This window comes from Physeter macrocephalus, chromosome 11 (genome assembly GCF_002837175.3).
Source record: "Physeter macrocephalus isolate SW-GA chromosome 11, ASM283717v5, whole genome shotgun sequence".
NCBI lineage: Eukaryota > Metazoa > Chordata > Mammalia > Artiodactyla > Physeteridae > Physeter > Physeter macrocephalus.
The window spans coordinates 131125414-131146558 of record NC_041224.1 but is presented as its reverse complement, the minus strand read 5'-3'; the positions used below and the strand labels follow the sequence as shown (position 1 = coordinate 131146558).

Below are 21145 nucleotides of genomic sequence, written 5' to 3'. Positions count from 1 at the left end.
TTGTTACTTCTCCTTTTTCATTTCTAATTCTATTGATTTGAGTCTTCTCCCTTTTTTTCTTGATGAGTCTGGCTAATGGTTTATCAATTTTGTTTATCTTCTCAAAGAACCAGGCTTTAATTTTATTGATCTTTGCTATTGTTTTCTTTGTTTCTATTTCATTTATTTCTGCTCTGATCTTTATGATTTCTTTCCTTCTGCTAACTTTGGGTTTTGTTTATTCTTCTTTCTCTCGTTCCTTTAGGTGTAAGATTAGATTGTTTCTGTGAGATTTTTCTTGTTTCTTGAGGTAAGCTTGTGTCACTATAAACTTCCCTCTTAGAACTGCTTTTGCTGCATCCCATAGGTTTTGGATCGTCAAGTTTTCATTGTCATTTGTCTCTAGGTATTTCTTGATTTCCTCTTTGATTTCTTCAGTGATCTCTTGGTTATTTAGTAACATATTGTTTAGCCTCCATGTGTTTGTGTTTTTCACGTTGTTTTCCCTGTAATTCATTTCTAATCTCATAGCGTTGTGGTCAGAAAAGGTGTTTGATATGATTTCAGTTTTCTTAAGTTTACTGAGGCTTGATTTGTAGCCCAAGATGTGATCTATCCTGGAGAATATTCCGTGCGCACTTGAGAAAAAAGTGTAATCTGCTGTGTTTGGATGGAATGTCCTATAAATATCAGTGAAATCTATCTGGTCTACTGTGTCATTTAAAGCTTCTGTTTCCTTATTTATTTTCATTTTGGATGATCTTTCCATTGGTGTAAATGAGGTGTTAAAGTCCCCCACTATTATTGTGTTACTGTTGATTTCCTCTCTTATAGCTGTTAGCAGTTGCCTTATGTATTGAGATGCTCCTGTGTTGCGTGCATATATATTTATAATTGTTATATCTTCTTCTTGGATTGATCCCTTGATCATTATGTAGTGTCCTTCCTTGTCTCTTGTAACATTATTTTAAAGTCTATTTTATCTGATATGAGTGTAACTACTCCAGCTTTCTTTTGATTTCCATTTGCATGGAATATCTTTTTCCATCCCCTCGCTTTCAGTCTGTATGTGTCCCTAGGTCTGAAGTGGGTCTCTTGTAGACAGCATATATATGGGTCTTGTTTTTGTGTCCATTCAGCAAGCCTGTGTATTTCAGTTGGAGCATTTAATCCTTTCATGTTTAAGGTAATTATCGATATGTATGTTCCTATGACCATTTTCTTAATTGTTTTGGGTTTGTTTTTGTAGATCCTAGAAATCAGCTGTTAAACTTATGGGAGTTCCCTTTTATGTTATTTTTCATTTTTCCCTCGGTGCTTTCAATAATTTTTCTTTGTCTTTAATTTTTGCCAGTTTGATTACTGTGTTTCTCGGTGTGTTTCTCCTTGCGTTTATCCTGTATGGGACTCACCGCGCTTCCTGGACTTGGGTGGCTATTTCCTTTCCCATGTTAGGAAGATTTTTGACTGTAATCTCTTCAAATATTTTCTCTGGTCCTTTCTCTCTCTCTCTTCTCCTTCTGGACCCCTATAATGCGAATGTTGTTGCGTTTAGTGTTGTCCCAGAGGTCTCTTAGGCTGTCTTCATTTCTTTTCATTCTTTTTTCTTTCTGTTTGTTTGTTCTTTAATTCTTCTAGGTCTTTGTTAAACATTTCTTGCATCTTCTCGATCTTTGCCTCCATTGTTTTTCCGAGGTCCTGGATCATCTTCACTATCATTATTCTGAATTCTTTTTCTGGAAGGTTGCCTATCTCCACTTCATTTAGTTGTTTTTCTGGGGTTTTATTTTGTTCCTTCATCTGGTACATAGCCCTCTACCTTTTCATCTTGTCTATCTTTTTGTGAATGTGGTTTTTGTTCCACAAGCTGCAGGATTGTAGTTCTTCTTGCTTCTGCTCTCTGCCCTCTGGTGGATGAGGCTATCTAAGAGGCCTGATGGGCGGGACTGGTCTCTATCTACTTCTTAACCACAACTGGGAAGCTGACTCCTTGTAGGTATCTCAAGCATATGACTGGTTAATATATGTGCCGTTCTCTTGTTGTCATAAAGTTGAATCATATAAAAATATTTTTGCCAACAAAAAGGGATCAAATTTTGGGAGTTTCATGTTGGTCAACCTATTATATTTGTTTCTAGTCTCTCATCTCGTTTTCTGAAAGACATGGTCCTTCCTGATAGTACAAAGGGTATTAGACCGTATCTGTATGTGTAATCAGTATCCTTATATCTATGAGAATTTAAGAATTATTTTTACCTGGTTTCCAGAAAAGTTTATTATATAAAGAGGGGTTTATGTCAGTGATATGGGGAGAGATTGTATTTCTGCTACCTTGTAGTGCTTTGAATATATGAAATATTCTGGGTTGAATATATTTGAAACACTTTCTATTTCCAAGACACAATACAGTACTCAATAAACATTAGTGAAACCTTTGTTTTAGGATTTTATGTAATACACAGTTCAATGTACCACCTATTTATTGTGCACATACCATTTGATTCTATATGCTTTTTTGACTGAAAGACTATCAAATACAGGGCAACTACTTCTCTAGCAGTTTTTTAAGAGAAATTTAAATTTATGTGAAAAAGTGACTACCCAATTAAATACTTTAATAAGCTCTAAGTACATTTTCCTAATATTCTCCCTAAGGAATATTTCATTACAAGGTTTGATTCTTTTATATGTCCATTTTGGCCACAGGTCATTAATTGTTGATAGGGATTATTATATTTTACAATTTTGTGGTAACATTTCATTTCCTAAGAATACTCTTCTTTCTAAAACAATGTGATATCCTCGACAAACTGAAGTATTTCTGTGTATATCATGAAAAAATGTATAAATGCTGAAATGTGCTTTAATGCAGCTGCATGTAATGAAAACTGAAATGAAACTTTAACTTAATAAAGTAGATTGTTTTTTAATTTCAATTCTTTCATTCAATTATCGCTTGTTTTCTTGCAACTAGACTTCCTGCTAACTTTCCTGCCTGTTTTCCTGTAATTCTTAGCTCTAAGAATATAGGTGCTTGGTCAGGGACATAGAATATGCTCAATAAACATTTGCAGAAGGAATTAATTATACTTTAGAATTGACAGAGGATTTTAGGTATATAAACTCGTTATCTGATTAACTATTATCAGCAAGGAATGCAGTATATTTCCTCCCATCCTAGAGGCCTGACATAAACATGGCTTAAAAGATAACCTATTCCGATTCTGTTCCTCTGCTACCATGATGAAAACCTCTTTTTAGAGAGACTTAATTGACTTTCACAAATTATAAGAAAGGATTGAGATGGTTTACCCCTAAACAACCTAATGTCAAATTATTCAATGCCTGCCTTATACCCCTCTTTTGACAGTTTAGTGTTTGACATATTTTAGAAAATAGACTGATAGCATCTACAAATTAACCTCTTTAAGTAAATCAAAATATACTCTATATTAAACTTGATAGGATTAACATCTGAAGAAGTCAACTTCTTGAATAAATAATAGATAAATGTATAACTTTTTAGAATAGGGTGTTTCTCAGTCTCTATCTCTGAGATTTAAAAAAAGGTAAACAAATTAATCCAGTGGTACCAGGATATCTTCCACTAGTTATCAAGGTGATCAGAATGTATCTGTATTCAGATATAACCAATAAGTACTGAATAAATACTATGCATTAGGTATTGTGCTGATTACTTTTGCCTGTGTTATCTCATTTAATTCACACAATCATTTGGTAGTTATTTTCATAATTTTTGGGTTGAGAGAAAGCCTTGTACAGCAAGTAAGCTACCAAAGTCCTCTGACTCATAATTAATTGCTCCTTACATTGTATTTTACTGTCTCTGCATTGTTAGAAAAATATCTGTGCAATATAATTAGTGGGAAAAAATTTGGCATCTTGACAACTGTATTGTAATGTACCACGTTATACCAGTGCTCATCTTCTCAAGCCCCAAACCCTGGATTTTCCTTTATTTCTCCCTTTCCTTCATGCCCATCCCTCATATTTAATTCATCAATGGATCATGATTGTTCTGTCTCTAATTTCTGTCTTGAATTGGTTCACTTCTTTCCATCTCCACTGCCATTGTGCTGGTCCAAATCTATGTCATCTTTAAACTGTAATAACTGATATTTCTATTCCTGTTCTTGTTGCTTACAAACCATTCTTCATAGGCTACAACTAAAATTGTCTTTTAAAAACTGAAATCAGGTCATAGCTTTCTATTAAACAAAACATAAATATCAGCCAAAAATAAAACAACAACAACAGCAACAATAACAACTCTGTAATGGCTTATTATCGTATTTATGATTAAAACCAAACTCTTACCTTGGCCTACAAGATCACATGCTCAGAGTCACATGGTCTGACTCTCACCTACTCCATCTTCTACTAGTCACGTCTTCTTTTTCTAGGTTCCAGCTACAGGGGCTTTCTTTCTACTCAAACATGCCAAGGTCTTTTTTGTCTTGTGGTCTTCGCATTTGTTACACCCTTTTCCTTCAGTGATTCACAATCATTTTTTTCATAGCTGGTTCATTTTCATAATTTTGGTCTTGCAAATATTTTTTAAGGAGAACTTTGGTGATCATTTCATTTTATACAGTGTGCCCCTTCCCCCTAGTACCTACTTAGTTACACTTAACTATACCACATTGTTATTTAAAAAAAATTACTGATCATATTTTAGTATTGTCTTTATTTCTTGTCTGTTTTTCGAGTTTCCTCACAGAAGAACATAAGCTCTTTGAATCAGGATCTTCCCTGAATTATTTACCATTGTGTTGTCATGCTCCAGGATAGTGCTGAATACCTGTTTCTGGAATGAATTAGTGAAGATGAGAAAGATACAAGTAGAATTAATAAAAATGACAGAATCTTTAATCTTCACTTCATTTCAACTCAACGCATAAGACTGAGTCTTTATTATACAATAGACAATGAAGAGAAAAGAACAAAATGATTCCTAAGGAGTAATTTTGGTACTTACTAGAGAACTATGCCTTAATTGGAAAATAACAATCATCCACTTAGCAATGCGTGTAGAAACATTTCTAAAAACTTTCTTTGTATTAATTCAATAATAATGATTGATCCTCCATATAATAATGGAGTAAATTCCATTATTATGAAAATGACTCATATTGGTAATCTAGCCAGATATATCTCTCATGGTATATAACTAAATTGACAATCTAATTTCAGATCACTTTAAATCCAATTGTATGGAATTTAAAATATATAATTTTTTTCATGAAGAGATAGTAGCAAAGATAAGCTAAAACCAGAGCTGATGACTTGAAAAGATTATTAAACTACCCTCTGGTAAGAATGATTAAAAAGAAAGAATAATCAAGATTTCAAAAAGTATCTGCATCCTCATGTGCATTGCAACATTACCTACAATAGCCAAGATATGGAAACAACCCAGATGGCCATCAACAGATGAATGGATAAAGAAAATGTGATATATATATAAATACAATGGAATATTATTCAGCCATAAAAACAGAAAGGAAAGGGCTTCCCTGGTGGTGCAGTGGTTGAGAGTCCGCCTGCCGATGCAGGGGACACGGGTTCATGCCCCGGTCTGGGAAGATCCCACATGCTGCGGAGCAGCTGGGCCCGTGAGCCATGGCCGCTGAGCCTGCGCATCTGGAGCCTGTGCTCCGCAATGGGAGAGGCCACAACAGTGAGAGGCCCGTGTACTGCAAAAGAAACAAAACAAAACAAAACAAAACAAAAAACAGAAGGGAATCCTACATTTGTGACAACATGGATGAACCTGGAGAATATCATGCTAAGTAAAATGAGCCAGTCACAGAAGGACAAATACTGTATGATTCCACTTACAAAAGGTATCTAAAATAACCAAACTTATAGAAGAAGAGAACAGAATGATTTTCATGGAAAAGGAAGGGGAGATATGGGAGGTTATTGCTTAATGGATATATGTTTCAGTTATACAAGATGAATAAGTTCTAGAGATATGCTGTATAACATAGTGCCTATAATTAATAATACAGTATTGTGTGCTTCAAAATTTAAGAGAATACATCTCATGTTAAGTGTCCTTAACACACACACACACACACACACACACACACACACACACAATCACACAAGGAAATTTTTGGAGGTGATGGATATGTTTAACATCTTGATTGTAGTGATATGCATATGTCCAATCTCATCACAGTGTTAAACCTGTGCAATGTTTTTGGATATCAGTTATATCTCAATCGAGCTTAAAAAAAGAAAGAAGATGCAAAAAGCAGTATTAGTTATAAAAATTGGATACAGATTATATTGCATTATACATGTTCAAATTATCAACAAAAATGAACATGTTAATAAAGTTGAAAATTGGATGAAATAGATAATTTTCTGAAAAACACTTAAAGTATTAAAATGGCCTCAAGAAGTAAAAATCTTAAGAGACCTATAACTACTAAAGAAATTGAATCAGTGTTTTGTTTTCTGCTCCCACCTCTCAAAGTCCTAAATTTAGAAGAATTTACAAGGTCATTTCACAAAACCTTAAAGAAAAGATAATGTCATTGTAGTATACTACTCTAAAGACTGCAGAGCAATAGGTCTTCCAAATCATTCTGAAAAACTATCTCAAAACCACACAAGAACAGTAAGAAAAAGAAAAATTACAGATCAATATTTATGAACATAGAGGCAAAATTCTAAAAACAAGTAGCAAAATATATAAAGTAATACATAGATAAAATACATCAGAGTCAAGTAGAATTTAATCCCCAAATGCAAGGCTTGTTGAATAGTTGAAAAAATATTTTAATTGCTACAAATGCCCAAACAAAGGATAATTAAGACATAAATACTAGAAACATTCAGTTTAAGGTCAAGAATAATCAAGGATTCCAGCTATAATGGCTTCTATCTAATGGCTTCACTTACAGGGATCAATAAGGTAAGATTAAAAAAAAATGGAAAATTATAGCAAAGGAAAAATAAAACTTCACTGTTTGCTGATGAAATGATTGCTGATGTGACAAAATTTTAAAACATCAGCATAAAAAGTAGTACAAAGAACAATTTTCTATGCATCAACTCATTAAAAATACTTTTCACAATAGCAACTAACCCCATAAGGCATCTAGAAATAGAGGCTATACACCAAGTGTAAGATCTGTATAGAAAAAAAGTGTGTGTTTCTATTTATATATATGTACATATGTATATAATCACTAAAGGACATAAAGAAATGTAAAATAAGTGAAAACGTATCTCATCCTTGTGTATGGGGGATGAAATATTGCAAAAATGCCCATTTTTCCTATAATAATTTATATATTCAAAGCAATTTTGTTAAAAATTTCAACAGGATCACTTCTGGTAATTTATAATTGGAAGACTAAAGTGGTTTAAAAGAGCCAAGAAAAAAATTTTAAATAGTTTTTAAAAATCAAAATATCATATAGAAATATGTACAGTTTATTAAAGCTTAATGCATTGTCACTAAATGAACTAACTCATGAAATTACTACACAGACTAAGAGACAAAACATAATTTGCGGGGCTTCCCTGGTGACGCAGTGGTTGCGCGTCTGCCTGCCGATGCAGGGGAACCGGGTTCGTGCCCCGGTCTCGGAGGATCACACATGCCGCGGAGCGGCTGGGCCCGTGAGCCATGGCCACTGAGCTTGCGCGTCCGGAGCCTGTGCTCCGCAACGGGAGAGGCCGCAACGGAGGGAGGCCCGCATACCACAAAATAAATAAATAAATAATTAATTTAAAAAAAAAACAACACATAATTTGCACATCATTAGCCACCTTCACATTCTCCTCCATTAGCGACATCTCCCAAAGATAACCACTTTCTAACTTCTAACACCACATTTTAGTTTTGACTTTTAGTTTTAGCTTTTTTTGAACTATATTTAAAAGGTATAATAAACAATGTATTATTCTATATTTGGCTTCTTTTCCTCAACATTGTGTCTGTGAAATTCACCCATTTCTTTAGGTATGACAGTATTTCATTTATTTTCAATGCTATAGAGCATATAGTTTCCTCTCATTTGTCTACTTTTTTGTTAGTATGCCACAATTCATCCATTTTACTACTAATGGATGTATGTCTTGTTTCATGTTTGGGGTTATTACAGACTATTACTAAATGATTTTGTGCTTGTCTTTGGCACACACATGCACATATGCATATCCCACACCCTTCTTTTGTGTACATATCCAAGGATGGGATGGGGTTTTAGGGTCATGAGATGTGTGTATGTTCAGCTTCAGTAGGTACTGCCAAACACATAGCCAAAGTAGTTACCCAAATTATATTCCCAGTTGCAGCATTTCCATTGTTCACAACCACCTCAAAACTTGATATCATCAATCCCTTTAATGATAGCCATTCTGGAGGGGCTGTAATGGTAGATCATTATGGTTTACTTTGCACTTCCTGATGACTAGTAGAGTTGCTAACTTTTTATTTATTGACTACTTAGATATGCTATTTTACGGAGTTCCTCTCCAAGTCTTTTTGTCCATGTTCTATTAGGTTGCCTGTTTTTTTTTTTTTTTTTTTTTTGTGGTATGTGGGCCTCCCTCTGCTGTGGCCTCTCCCGTTGCGGGGCACAGGCTCCGGACGCGCAGGCCCAGCGGCCATGGCTCACGGGCGCAGCCGCTCCGCGGCACGTGGGATCCTCCCAGACCAGGGCGCGAACCCGGTTCCCCTGCATCGGCAGGCGGACGCGCAACCACTGCGCCACCAGGGAAGCCCCAGGTTGCCTGTTTTTATATCTTCGTGATTTATATATTTTTTCCTGGACACAAATCTTTCTACATGTTATAAATATCTTCTTTAATTCCTAGCCTTCTTTTGCATTTTCTTAATGTCTTTTGATGAATATACATTCTTAATTTTAACAAAGTCTAATTTATCAAATTTTCCTTTATGATTAGTACTTTTTTAAAAAAAATTAATTTATTTATTTATTTTTGGCTGTGTTGGGTCTTCGTTTCTGTGTGAGGACTTTCTCTAGTTGCGACGAGCAGGGGCCACTGTTCATCGCGGTGCACGGGCCTTTCACTGTCGTGGCCTCTCTTGCTGCAGAGCACAAGCTCCAGATGTGCAGGCTCAGTAGTTGTGGCTCACGGGCCTAGTTGCTCCGCAGCATGTGGGATCTTCCCAGACCAGGGCTTGAACCCGTGTCCCCTGCATTGGCAGGCAGATTCTCAACCACTGCGCCACCAGGGAAGCCCCTGATTAGTACTTTTTTTCATGACCAGTTTGGGTAATCTTTGTCTGTCCTATGCGTATTTATTTCCTGTAGCTGTTGTAACAAATTGCCAACAACTTGGTGGCTTAAAAGAACAATTTATCCTCTCATAGTTGTGGAACCAGAAGTCCAAAATTAGTATCACTGGGCTGAAATCAAGGTGTTGGTAGGGCTGTGATCCCTCTGGAGGCATTATGAGAAAATCCCTTTTATGCCTCTTCCAGCTTTTGGTGGCTGCTGACAATCTTTGGTTTGTGGCTACATGACTGCAACCTCTGCTTCTTTACATTACCTTCGCCTCTTCTGTATGATCACATCTCCCTCTGCCTTCCTTTTAGAAGGATACACGTGATTGTATTTCAGTTATCCTGGATAATTTCGCCATCTAAAGATTTTTAATCACACCTGAAAAGTTGCTTTTTCCAAATAAGATGACATTTACAGGATTCAGAGATTAGGAGGCCATTAACTCAGCCTACTACACCAAGCTAAGGAAGATCTTCTCCTATTATATTTTCCAGATGCTTTGTTCTTCACATTTCCATTTGCAGTCTATCTGGAATTGATGTGTATGTGTGTGAGGGTGGAAGGTGCAGGAAGGATACAGGTTTTTTCACATTAATACTTTTTGAAATATAATATCAGTACCATCTCTGTCATAAGTTAAATGGTCATACATGTATGGTACTGTTTCTGAAATTTCCATGGCTTCCATTGGCTATTTGTTTTCCTTTGCATCAACAGAATTCTGTCTTAATTATTGTAGGCTAACATAAACCTTTATATCTGGTATACGTCCTCTATGTTATTCCTCCTCAAGACTGTCTTTTGTCTTTGATATTTTTGGCACATCAGTTTATCAGTATCCCTCCCTGGAACTTCCCCCTCCCCCCCAAAATACTTGCTGAGCTCTAGATTGGGATTGTATTGTACTGAATCTGAAGAACAATTTTGGGAGGAATTTTCCATTTTATGATACCAAATCTTCAAATTCTTGAATGTCATTTCTTCCATTTATTTTGCCCTTTGATTTCTTTCAATATTTCATAGTTTCTATGAAGAGGATTTAAAAATCTTTTATTAGATTTTACCAGAGCACTTAATGTTTTTTGATATATCATAAAAGGTATGAATGAATTTTATATTTCTTTTCTAATCTTCAAGTTTTTAATATTTAAATACAGTTGATTTTTACATGTTGATCTTGTGTCTATGGACCTTGTTAAGTAATAGTAAGTTGTAGATATTTTTGATTTTCTATGAACACAAACATGTCATTTGTGAATAATAATATATTTAGTTCTTCCTTGGAACTTTCTTAAACTGTTCCCATGTATTGTTCTGGATAGGAACTCTAGTATAGCATTAAAAGAAGTTAGACATGCACTGCTGTCATAGTTGGTCTACCTTGTTTCAAATCTGCATGCACCTGAGTCAAATAGGCCCCATGGGTCTTCACCACAAGCTCAGAAGCAGGAGCATTATGATCAACTTCAGAATGTCATCTCCATAAAAAGCACTGACATTATCACTTTTAAGGGCCATGAGCATGTATATTCAAAGCAAAAATGCAGTGTACCATCAACTACTTATTAAAGTCCTTGTTCATTCCAGTAAAATTAAATTATGGCTAGTTTCTGACAAAAGGCTTTTAAACCTGACTGGTTTAAAAATACTTCACCTGAAATCTGATTTTATTACCTATTACTCTGCCTTGTAATTTAACTGCACATTCATGCCCTTTTCCAATTTTTCTATTCATGTATTTTTTTTTAATTTGGAATTTAAGCACTAAATTTGTACTATTTTTAAACCTTTACATTATGAAAAATTTTAAACATAGAGTACAGAACAGTATAAAAACCCATATGCCCATCATCCAACTTAAATATGACCCATCTTGTATCATCTATATCTCCCTACACATACGCCCATCAAAACTACTCTCTCCACCCCCTTAGAGTTAATTTAAAGCAAATCAAAGGAATCATATTACTTTATTTACAAATATTTCAGTACATATATCTAAAAAGCTACTTTTAATACAACCACAGTGTTATCATCTCCATCTGCTCTTCTTTTTCTAACTTCTTGAGATGGGTTTTATCAGACTTCTTGAAAAGTTTTATCAGACTTCTTTTCTGATATTTACATTTAACACTGAACATTTACCAACAAGAATGGTTTTAGCTGCATCCTTCTCGCTGGGAAATGTCATATTTTCACTATATTCTGCTCAAAATATGATTAATTTCCACTTTTTATCTAACCCATTCTTTGACACTTGAGTTATTTAGATGTATATGCTTAATAGCCTAACATATGGGGATTATTTTTTGTGGGTATAGTTTTGTTCTTAGTTTCTAGCTTATTCCACTGTGGTCAAAGAACATATTCTATAAGTTTGGTCCTTTGAACTTTGTAGAAATGTGCTTCGTTGTGTGCAATTATTTAAATGATAGAGTTAAATCAATATGGGTAAATGTTCTGAAAGCCCTTGAAAAAAATGTTCTGCAGTCGTTAGGTGCAGTGATCTACTAATACCAATTAAAGGTCAATAGTGTTACTACTATACATAAAATAACAAGGACCTACTGTATAGCACAGGAAACTGTAATAACTGAATCACTTTGCTGTACACTTGAAACTAACACAACTTTGTAAATCAACTATACTATAAAAAAATGTCAATAGTGTTAATCATGTTGTTCCAGTCACTTATGTACTACTGATTTTGGTTTTTGCTGGTTTCATCCGTCTTTGAGATATATATGTTAAAATCTTCCATTGTGGTAGATGCTGTAATGTGCCACTCAAATTTTCCTCAGAAATGAGGAAAATACCACATCTACTGAGAAGGCTATAGGCAGACAGCTTTTACCTGACAGCACCTTTCAGAGACCTTTCTGGAGTTTCCTACACCAAATAACTGATCCATGCAGGGATATAAAAGCCTGGTTTCCTTATCCCAATTTGGAAAAATTTCAAAGGATCATCTCATCTTCAGAACTCCCCTAAGAGTAGGCTAAAACTTGCACAGAGACAGCATTAGATCTCAACATTTCTTTCTGACCAGTTTTGCCTTTTTCTCTTTCTTCTGTAGCTGCTGATCCCAGGAGTACTCCTCAACAAATCTGCAACATGGTCATCTCCGACTCCGTATCTGCTTCCAGAGAACCCAACGTGTAGCAGTTGATGGAAGGCATGGCCCAAGAAATTAGCCATGAGGATGGAATTTTGGAGCTGCATCATTTGCCACCCAGCTAACTGTGAGGACTGCCATCCTTGGTGTAGGAGGTAAGTGAAGACCAGATACATCTACAAGGTAGGTGTCCAACTGTTAGACTTCCACAGGTATTAGACTGCAATGATATTCTTGTATAAGGGAATGCTTTTGCTGACAACGTAGATCGGACCTCTGAGAAATATGGAGAAAAATTTAACTATAAGGGCAATGAAATTGGGAAGTAACTGTTCAACTCCGTTGATATTTAGAAAAATTTATTTTTCTAGGAAGCTGGGAGTAATTCATCAATTATAAGCTAAGTTGAGAAAGCAAAGAGGACTCCTTTGTTGCATACCAAGAGCTCTCATCTCCTGCAGTTTGGAGAGCATAGAAAGCTGAGGATGAGGCTCAGGACTTAATTGTAAAAGTAGCCATGATCTAAATGTTAAATTCACAGCCAAGACAAGTCTTCTATGTCAAGGTTGGGAGCCTGACTGGAAAAGAATAGGAAGCCCCAAATCGTGAATCCTTGGATTGCCTCAAACTTTCTGAGCCTTCACAAGTAGAAAATTCAGAGGCATGTCCACTCAGGATCTGCCTGCACTGCCACTCTGCTCTACTAGGAGAGTAACTAGGGTTAAGTCATAACTCAGTTGGGGACACCTGGGTCTGATAAAAGAAGAAAGGGCCTATGCTCAAAAGAGTGTACAGCAAGACTTAGCCTGTGTGTTCTGGCAGGAGCGGAGAGATTAAGCATGGTACTCGATTTCTGAGAATTCTTGATCAAGGCGCTGAAACACAAAATTAGATAAGGGAGAGATTATTCATTTGGGAGTACTCTCATAGGACCCAGGATTCAACACCTTGACAAGGACCCCAGAAGATGTTACAAACATGCTACTAAGATGACTTCTAGAAGCATGGAAAAAGCAATCACTAACATTTAGTGTGGTAGAATTGCCAGAATTGCCATGACAGATAGTGAAGGAAGGGATTAAAATACTTGGATAAGTAGGAATGCTGGACTGAATATACAGTGTAAGGCAAAAAACTCTATCAAATGATTATGTTCGATGAACAGCCCAGCGGATACAATATTTACTAATGCAAAAATGAGTGCGTTAGTGAGAAGATGGTTAGGGTCACTAAAAAATTCAGTGGTAGGTCTCTTTTGTATGCAAAGACTCATGATAGGAGATGACATTGCAGATATGGGCTCACTGATGGCAACTGGCAGGTAGGAGAGATTACTAATCATCAGAAGCTAGATGGACAAAATTACCACAATGAGTGGCAAGGTCAAAGGATTCTTTCTCTGCTCTTTTCTGGGAAACCAATTACATGTAAATTAGTCTTCTCACTGTGTCACCTTTCTTACATTAGTTTTTAAAATTTCCATTCTTTTTAAAACACTGTATTTCCTTCTGTATATTTTTTTCTGACCTATATTCTGGTTAGCAATTCACTGATTAGCATTGCCTAATATGCTATTAAACCCATCTTCAGAGATCTTAATTAGGTTATTTTATTTTTTTCTATTCATTTATATATTCTACTTTTATATTAAAGTTCTAGATTTTGTCTTTTATATTCTTTAACTTATTTAACAGTTATTTTAAAGCCTGATAATTCTATTATCTAGTTCCTCTGTGCATCTATTTCTATTGTGTATTTTTCAATTTGTTGTATTTATGTTCTTTTATTTCCTCATTGTCCTGATATTTTTTATTGGGTGATATTTGCTGCTTATAATTTTTTAATTATATGATGCCTAGGATAATATTATATTCATTCAGAGAGGATTTGCATATGCTTCTGGCAGAACACTAGGACACTAGCAATCTTGGATTACTTGTAAACAATTCTAAGGAACTAACAGTATTTGAACCTTAACTTCAGTCCCCTTGAGAATGAGACTATGCCCTGGGCACACTTACTCCTTGGATGTGGTCCCTAAAGCATGAAGGATTTATCAGGACTTGGCTTGTTAGCAGGTCTGAACTGCAACTTCCGTTCCTCTAGTAACATGACACTTGTCATGAAGTCTAACACTGACATTACATTATCATCAAGGCACAATTTCTCGGCGAAGTGACCTTTTCCAGAATCTGCAGTAGTCCCCTGAAAAATAGCTGCTCCATGAGCAAGCCTCATCTCTCTGAGTTTCCTTCTTCTGAATTTGGTTTGGCAGATATTCATTACCTTGATAGCTGCCTTATATCAAGTGTGTGTGTATGTGTTTGTACAGGTTTTCTACTTTTTTTTAGTGGGAGTGTAGTTAACATTATCTAGTTTGTGATATTTAATATTCTAGGAATGTTTCCTTTATTATTTCTTCATATTTTTTGTGTCAAGGAATGTTTCATTATTTCAGATAAACATTAAAGTCAATTAGGAAAGCTATCCAAAAAAGTTGCAGTGGGATATTTTTTATTGAGGTATAACTGACATATAACATTATATTAGTTTTAAGTATAAAACATAATGATCTGATATTTGTATATATTATGGAATGATCACCACAATAAATCTAGTTAACATCCATTGATATACAAGGTTACTACATGATGAGAACTTTTAAGATCTACTATTTAACAACTTTCAAATGTATAGTAAATATACAATACAGTTTTATTAACTATAGTCACCATGCTGTACATTATATCCCCATGACTTATTTGCTTTATAACTGGAAATTTGTATCTTTTGATACCTTTCATTCATTTTCCTCACCTCTTACCCTCCCTCCGCCAGCTACCAATCTGTTCTCTGTATCTATGAACATTTAAAAAATTCCACCTATAAGTGAGATCATCCAGTATTTGTCTTTCTCTATCTGACTTATTTACTTAGCATAGTGCCCTCAAGGTAAATCCATGTTGTCCCAAATGGCAAGATTTCCATCTTATTTATGGCTGAATAATGTTCCATTGTGTGTATGCATCACATATTATTTATCCATTGATCCATCAATGGACACTTAGGTTATTTCCAATCCTGGCTAGTGTAAACAATGCTGCAATGAATATGGGGGTGCAGATATATTTTCAAGTTATTGATTTCGACTTCTTCAGATAAATACCCAGAAGTGTAATTGCTAGATCATATGGTAGTTCTGTTCTTAATTTTTTTGAGAAAACTCCATACTGTTTTCCATAGTGGCTATAGCAGTTTATATTCCCACCAACAGTGCAAAAGTATTTTCTTTTCTCTACATCCTCATCAACACTTGTTATTTCTTATCTTTGATTATACCCCATTCTAACAGGTGTGAGGTGATATTTCTTTCTAGTTTTGATTTGCATTTCCCTGATGATTAGTGATGATTGAGTGCCTATTCTTATACCTGTTGGTCTTCTGTATGTCTTCTTTGCAAAATGCCTATTCAGATCCTCTGCCCAATTTTAATTGAATTGTTTATTTATTAATTTATTTATTGCTGTTGAGTTGAATTAGTTCTTTATATATTTTGATATTAACCCTTTATCAGATATATGATTTGCAAATAATTTTTCTGATCTGGTAGGTTGCCTTTTTATTTTATAGATGGTTTCCTATGCAGTTCAGCTTTTTAGTTTGAAGTAGTGTCACTTGTTTATTTTTTATTTTGTTACCTTTGCTTTTGGTGTCTAGTCCAAAAAAATCATCATCAAAACCAATATCCAGGTTACACTGGTTACAACCTATGTTTTCTTCTAGGAGTTTTATGATTACAGGTTTTATATTGAAGTCTGTGATCTATTTTGAGTTACTTTGTATACGGTGTAAGAGACAGGTCTAGTTTCATTCTTTTGCATGTGACTGTCCATTTTTCCCAGCAACAGTTATTGAACAGACTTCTCTTGTATTTTCTTGGCTTCTTTGTCATAAATTAATTGACCATATATGTGTGGGTTTATTTATGGGCTCTGTTCTATTCTATTGATCTATGTGTCTGTTTTTATGCCAATAATACCATATTGTTTTGATTACTACGGCTTTGTAATATAGTTTGAAATCGGGGAATGTGATGCCTCCAGCTTTGTTCTCTCTCAAGATTACTTTGGCTATTAAGGGTCGTTTGTGGTTCTAACTAATTTTAGGATTGTTTGTTCTCTTTCTGTGAAAAATGCCATTGGAATTTTGATAGTGATTGCATTGAATCTATACATTGCTTTGGGTAGGATGGACATTTTAACAATATTAATCCAGAAAATGATCATGGAATATCTTTTCACTTATTTGTATCTTCTTCAATTTCTTTCATTGATATCTTAAAGTTTTCACTGTACAGGTATTTCACCTCATTGGTTAAATTTATTCCTAGGTATTTTATTCTTTTTGATGCAAATAAAAATGGGATTGTTTTCTTAATTTCTTTTTCTGATAGTTTATTATGAGTATATAGAAATGTGAATGATTTTTGTATATAGATTTTGTATTCTGCAACTTTACTGATTTTGTTTATTGCTTCTACAAGTTTTTGGTGGGGTATTTAGAGTTTTTCAGTGTAATATCATGTCATCTGCAAATGGCTACTCTTGTACTACTTCTTCTCTCATTTGGATGCCTTTTATTTCTTTTCCTTGCCTAACTGCTCTGGCTGGGACTTCCAGTACAATGTTAAATAAATATTCAACAAGGCAAGAGTAAGCATCCTTGTCTTGCTCCTGATTTTTAGAGGAAAAACTTTCAACTTTACACCATGAGTATCATGTCAGCTGTGAGCTTTTCATATATGGCTTTTACTATTTTGAGGTATGTTCCTTATATACACACTTTGTTGAGAGTTGTTAATCATAAATTGATGTTAAATTTTGTCAGATATTTTCCTGCATCTATTAGATGATCCTAGACTTGTGTAAGAGATGAACCTTATCATTAATCCTTTTATCCTTCATTTTGTTAACACGGTGTATCCCATTGATTGATTTGCAGATACTGAACCATCCTTATATCCCGGGAATAAATACCACTTCATCGTGGTGTATGATCCTTTTAATGTATTCTTGAATGTTTTTTGTTACCATTTTGCTAGGGATTTTTTCATCTATGTCCATCAGGGATATTGGCTGTAATTTTCTTTTCTTGTGGTGGTCCTTGTCTGGTTTTGGGTATCAGGGTAATGCTAGCCTCATAAAGTGAGTTTGAAAGTACTCCCTCCTCTTCAAATTTTTGGAAGAATTTCAGAAGGATTGGTATTCATTCTTCTTTAAGTGTTTGATAGAATTCATCAGTGAAGCCATCTGGTTCTGGACTTTTTTTTGTTGGCAAATTTTTGATTACTGATTCAGTCTCTTAACTAGTAATAGTTCTGTCCATATTTTATTTCTTCATGATTTAGTCTTGGTAGGTTGTATTTTCCTGGAAATTTATCCATTTCTTCTAGGTTGTCCAAATTGTTGTTGTATATTTATTCATAGTAGCCTTTTATGATCCTTTGTATATATCTGATATGTATTGAATACTTTATCAAATAAATCACTTATCTCTATTTTGTTAAGATATGTTTTTAAGGTTTTTTCTTGTTCTGTTGTTTGGAACATATTTCTCTGTTACTTCATTTTCCTTGACTCTCTGTGTTGGTTTCTATGCTTTAAATAAAACAAGCTACGTCTCCCATTCTTGAAAACGTAGACTTGTGTAAGAGATGAACCTTATCATTAATCCTTGCCCTAGCTCTTGTTTGTCTCTCAAACCTTTGTGATTATACAGGCAGCCTACTTTTAGTGGATCCTAGTGGTTGACCATGTGCCAAGACTTGTCAGTGTCCCAAAGGAGAGGATCTCAGTCAGGATCTAGATTCAGGCTGATTGAAAGACAGACACTCAGGCAGTAGCTTTGAAAAAAAAAAAAATACACACACACACACACACATACAGTCCTATGGGACCACAAGGGTAAGTCCCCTTGGCTATCAAAGACAGGTGATCAACTGCCATCCCTGGGTGGCAGCCACAAGGACTGGGGCAGCAGATACAAAATCCCATCTGGGTGATACCCTGGAAGGAGGCGGTGGGAAAGTACAAAGTTAGCACCCACCCTCTGAGGTCTCTGGAGAATATTACAGGTGGCCTTAAGAAGTGTGTTTAATTAGAAGCCTGCCTCTCAGGTCATAGCTATGAAGATGAACTAATAGGCCTCTTTTACAGAAAGACTAGGCACCTCATTCTGTTGCTTCTTGGTGTGCCCTAGGAATGGTAGCTGGTTAAGAATGTCTCCATTGATTACAGTCCCCCGGGACCCATAAGTGTAAGTCCCACTAGCCACCAGAGCCAGGTGAGCTAGAGGTGTCCCTTGGGTGGCAGCTGCAAAAATCAGGTGCCAGACAGGGGTATAAGCTCTTTTCCAAGAGATACTAGTGACTTCCAGTGAGGCAGAGGGAGAATGCATAGATACCATTTACTGACCTCCATCTCTGGAGTCCCTAGAGAGCATCTCAGTAGGATTCTACATGTGCACCAGACCAGAAGCTGGTCCCTCAGGCTCCAGAACAAGCACATGGGCCTCTTTCACAGAAAGACTGAGGATGTGCTTTAGTCTATTGCCTGTGCTGTGCCCTGGGAGTGGTAACTGGCCAAGGACTGTTCCATGGGACACAGGGATGCAAGCCCTGCTGGCCACCAGAGCCAGGTGGTCAAGGGACATCCTCTGGGTGGCAACCACAAAAACTTGGGTGCTAGATGAGGATAGAAACTCCCTTCTGGGAGATACTGGTGAGCTGGAGCAAGGCAGAGGGAGGGCACAAAGATGGCAGCCACCAGCCTCCATCCCTGGAGAGTATTTCAGGAGACCCATAGATGTGTGTTAAATTATATGCCTGACCCTTTAAAGGTCATTGCTTTAAAATAAGCAAATAAGAAACTTTCATGGAAAGTCTGGGCTCTTTGCAGTTGGTTGATGCTGTGCTGGGCTCTGGGGTGTGTGGGTTTATGTGCACGAGCCCTTTAAGAAATGTTTCTCAGTTTGCTATAGCTTTGTTGGTCTCCTGAACACATGTCCCATTGGCTTTCAAAGCTAGATGTTTTGGGGGCTTGTGTCTCACATGCAGGTCTTAAAAGTTGGGTAGCTCAAGGAGAAGCTTGGGGTTTTGAGTTTCCTCCAAACTGTGGGTTCCTGTGCTGGAGTTAGGATTTATGGTGAAGTGGGATCTGACCATTGTCTACGTACTTCAATATGGATTTTCTTCCCCACATTCACTTGATGTGTATGAGTCACTCAAATAACATTGGGTTTCCTTCAAAGGAAATTGTTCCATATGTAGCTATAAATTGGGTGTGTCTGCGGCAGGAGCGGGGTTCAGGATTTTCCTCCACCACCATCTTTAACTGGAGCTGCAGTGGGATTTTGATTGGAATGTAATTAAATTGAAAATTTATTTTTCAGTAATAGACATCTTAATATTTCATATTGACATAATATTTTATGTCAAAATATGATAAAACATCCCATGCATCCTCAGTGTCTCTTTTATCCCTAAAGTAGATTTATATTTTTAACTGTAAAGGCCAGGCAGGTTTATTTTATTCAATGGTTTTTTTTTAACATCTTTATTGGAGTATAATTGATTTACAATGGTGTGTTAGTTTCTGCTTCATAACAAAGTGAATCAGCTATACATATACATATATCCCAATATCTCCTCCCTCTTGCATCTCGCTCCCAGCGTCTCTATCCCACCCCTCCAGATGGTCAAAAAGCACCGAGCTGATCTCCCTGTGCTATGTGGCTGCTTCCCACTAGCTATCTATTTTACATTTGGAAGTATATATAAGTCCATGCCACTCTCTCACTTTGTCCCAGCTTACCCTTCCCCCTCCCTGTGACCTCAAGTCCATTCTCTACATCTGCATCTTTATTCCTGTCCTGCACCTAGGTTCTTCAGAACATTTTGTTGTTGTTGTTAGATTCCATATGTATGTGTTAGCATACGGTATTTGTTTTTTCCTTTCTGATTTACTTCACTCTGTATGACAGACTCTAGGTCCATCCACCAGACTACAAATAACTCAATTTCGTTTCTTTTTATGGCTGAGTAATATTCCATAGTATATATGTGCTACATCTTCTTTATCCATTCATCTGTTGATGGACACTTAGGTTACTTCCATGTCGTGGCTATTGTAAATAGAGCTGCAATGCACATTGTGGTACATGACTCTTTTTGAATTATGGTTTTCTCAGGGTATATGCCCAGTGGTGGGATTGTTGGGTCATATGGTAGTTCTATTTTTAGTTTTTTAAGGAACCTCCATACTATTCTCCATAGTGGCTGTATCAATGTAGATTCCCACCAACAGTGCAAGAGGTTTCCCTTTTTGCCACACCTTCTCCAGCATTTATTGTTTGTAGAGTTTTTGATAATGGCCATTCTGACCGGTATGAGGTGATACCTCATTGTAGTATTGATTTGCATTTCTCTAATGATTAGTGATGTTGAGCATTCTTTCATGTCTTCGTTGGGAATCTGTATTTCTTCTTTGAAGAAATGTCTGTTGAGGTCTTCTGCCCATTTTTGGATTGGGTTGTTTGTTTTTTGATATTGAACTGCGTGAGCTGCTTGTAAATTTTGGATATTAATCCTTTGTCAGTTGCTTCATTTGCAAATATTTTCTCCCATTCTGAGGGTTGTCTTTTCATCTTGTTTATGGTTTCCTTTGCTGTGCAGAAGCTTTTAAGTTTCAGTAGGAAC

The 21145-nt window shown here is 36.0% G+C and overlaps 1 long non-coding RNA gene across 2 annotated transcripts in view; it reads left to right on the top strand.

Annotated features, from left to right (window-relative positions):
* The window catches only part of LOC102977218 (uncharacterized), a 349947-nt gene that overhangs the window by 242489 nt on the left and 86313 nt on the right, over nt 1-21145 (top strand). For both annotated transcript variants that reach the window (XR_008618769.1, XR_448860.3), the window contains exon 2: nt 12352-12545. This is a non-coding gene — a long non-coding RNA (uncharacterized lncRNA). The remainder of the gene's footprint in view (nt 1-12351; nt 12546-21145) is intronic.